Source organism: Myxine glutinosa, chromosome 1 (assembly GCF_964187855.1).
Source record: "Myxine glutinosa chromosome 1, kmMyxGlut1.1, whole genome shotgun sequence".
NCBI classification, from domain to species: domain Eukaryota; kingdom Metazoa; phylum Chordata; class Myxini; order Myxiniformes; family Myxinidae; genus Myxine; species Myxine glutinosa.
The window spans coordinates 74,592,190-74,595,461 of NC_136261.1; positions in this window are offsets into that span (position 1 = coordinate 74,592,190).

Sequence of the window (3,272 nt, forward strand, 5' to 3'; positions counted from 1 at the left end):
AAAGGGTTTTATGTGTTTTTTCACGGAAAACAAGATGGCGGCCGAACCATGTGACGTATGACTTCGAAAATTTTCGCATTCTGAGTTTTTTTTAACTAAGCATCTGGGGGAAAAATCTCTTTTTCGGGGGAGAAAAACTGTGTTTGACGAATTCTAACCTCTTAACGTTAGCATTTTTGATATACTCAATACACATGTTTTTTGTTCCCATTGCAGAGTTCTTTAGAATGAGCCATTCCTCAAATTTTTCCATTGAGCCGTTTCGGAGATACAGAGGGGCAAAGTTGAAGGTGTTTTACAAGATGGCGCCCATACCACGTGACCTATGACGTCATCATTAGCATTTAAAAATTCGACGAGCCTAGCCGATCATTTGATGAAAATTTCCTGTCAATTCGTCCAGCGGTTGCTGAGAAACTTAATTATGAAGTTTTCGGAGGTGCAAAATAGCGTGGAAGAATAATAAGAAAAACTCTAGCAGTAATAATAGGTTTCTCTCCATTTCATGGAGAGTAAACCTAATAAGAAAAACTCTAGCAGTAATAATAGGTTACTCTCCATTTCATGGAGAGTAAACCTAATAATAATAATTCATTTATTTTGTATAGCGCTTTTCCAGAAGCCCAAAGGCGCTTTGACAGAGTGGAAAACATAATGCATAACAATACATGAAAACAACAATTGCAAAAAGACAAGAATCAATAGGGAAATATTTAAAGCAAAAGGAGGGAGAAGGAGAAGAGATAGTCAGGGGTTAAATGCTGTGTTATGTTAAATGTTAAATGTTAAATGCAATGACGGCGGCGGACGTCGCGCAGGCGTTCATCGCCACTTGGGTTGCCCGGTTCGGCACCCCCTCGGACATCTTGTCCGACCGCAGCCCCCAGTTCACCTCGGAGCTCTGGGGGGTGGTAGCGCGGGGGCTTGGCATCCAGCTGCACCGCACCACGGCCTACCACCCACAGGCCAACGGCCTGTGCGAGCGCTTCCATCACGCCATGAAGGCCGCGCTCCGGGCCAGCCTCCGTGACGGCGGCTGGGTCGACAGGCTCCCCTGGGTCCTGCTGGGCCTCAGGACGGCGCCCAAGGACGACCTGCGCGCATCCGCGGCGGAGTTGGTCTTCGGACAACCGCTGCGGGTGCCGGGCGAGTTCCTTCCCGACTCCACGGCACCATGGTCCGCGGCGCAGCAGTGCTCCGCCCTGCAGGAGACCGGTGCCGATGGCGCACCACGGTTGCCCGCCAACGCACGTCCCCCCGGAGCTTCGAATGGCGGAGTACGTGTTCGTCCGCCACGACGCCCACCGGACACCACTGCGGCCCCCGTACGACGGGCCCTTCCGCGTGCTGGAGACCGGGGCGAAGCATTTCACTCTGGACATCGGCTGTACTCCTGACCGCGTCTCCGTGGACCGCCTCAAGCCGGCCCACCTCGACTTGGACCACCCCCCGCCAGCGGCTCTGACCCCGCGTCAGGGCCACCCCTCGGCGGGCGGGCCCCCGGCACCGCCCAACCCCGCCGTCACGCCACCCCCCTGCCCTGCACCCATCCCAGATGCCACCAGAGGCATCCCAGATGGCATCCCGGCATCCCAGACGCCGTCAGCCGCCAGAGGGCGCTTCGGCCGGGTCATCCATTTGCCACGCAAACTGACCCTTCAGGTGCGCGGGAATTCTGGGGGGGGGGGGGGGGGGTGGGGGGGCGCGTGTGGCGGACACGATGACTCGCTGGCGCAGTGACATAATTCCGAGCACCAGTGGGTGTCGGCCACGCCCCAGGTGAGGCGTGGCCTCCGGATATACACGCGGGCTCGCAGCCCTGAGCAAGTCAGTGCTGATGAGTGAGCAACTAATAAAGAGCTCAAGTTAAACCCAAAGCATTGTGGCTGTCATGTATGCAGTGCAAATATTCACCGTTGTATCCCTACACCGGGACCGGGTTGTATCCCTACGCCAGACCTGGGATGGCGCTGCTGTGAATCGGGCCTTGATCGGCAGAGTGAATAAACGCGTACGACAATTGATCGCAGTTTGTCGAGATACATTACATGGCGACGAGGATGGGATTCTAGACCATGACTTCTTTCGGCCATATCGATGAATTCGACCCTCATGAGGGGGATTTTGACACGTATTCTGAGCGGTTGTCTTTCTACTTCGAGGCATACGGCATCGCGACCGAAGGCCGGATGAAGGCCGTCTTCCTGTCCGTTTGCGGAGGTGAGACGTTCACACTAGTTAAAAACCTGATTCGGCCTCGGACAATCCAGGAGCTCACGTATGCAGAGCTCAAGGCCGCTTTGAAGGAACATTGCAACCCATCTCCTTCAGTCATCCTGTGTCGGTTTAATTTTTACATGTGCAGACAGCAGCAAGGTCAGTCGATCGCAGACTTCATTGCACACCTCAAAAAACTGTCACATCTGTGTGAGTTTGGGGACACGATCGATGACATGCTTCGTGATTTGCTGGTGGTTGGCATGTCCGATGACCGCACTCGTAGACGCCTGCTTGCTGAGAGAAGACTGACGTTCCAAAATGCCAGAGACACCGCCATTTCCATGGAAAGTGCTGAACGCAACGCTACAAGCATCGGTGCCACGCGCTCGTCTGGTACCAGCCCTGCTGTGAATCGGTTGGATCATGTTCAGCCAAAACGTTGGAACAAGGCTCCTCGTCAGAAGCCAGTGCAGTCTCAAACCCACAACAACGGTTTTCGGTGCAACGGAAAGCACCCTCCGGAGACGTGTCGGTTCAAAGATGCCACCTGCCATTTCTGTTCGAAAACTGGCCATATTGCTCCAGCTTGCATCACTCGCAAATCGGGAAAAGGAAAAGCTCCTGACAAGATTCATCAGTTTATCGGTTCGGAGGAACCCGAGCTTGACCAGGTGAGCTCTGTTTCCGACAACTCAGAATCGTATGACCTGCTTCATATTGATTCTCACCATAAGCGGGACCCTATTCTTGCCAATGTTGTCGTCAACAATCGACCATTGCAAATGGAGGTCGACACTGGTGCGGCCGTCTCGCTCATCAGCCATGCTGTTTTCACAAACCTGTGGAGTGATGCTGACCGACCCCATCTGAAACGTACTACCTATGGACTCTCCACCTATACAGGTGAGAAGATCGTTCCCTGCGGTACATGTGACGTCACGGTGGGCTACGATAACCGTGGGTTTCACCTACCCCTGATCGTCATTCCTGGAAAGGGCCCTTCCTTACTCGGCAGGAACTGGTTGAGCATAATTCGACTGAAGTGGGAAAGC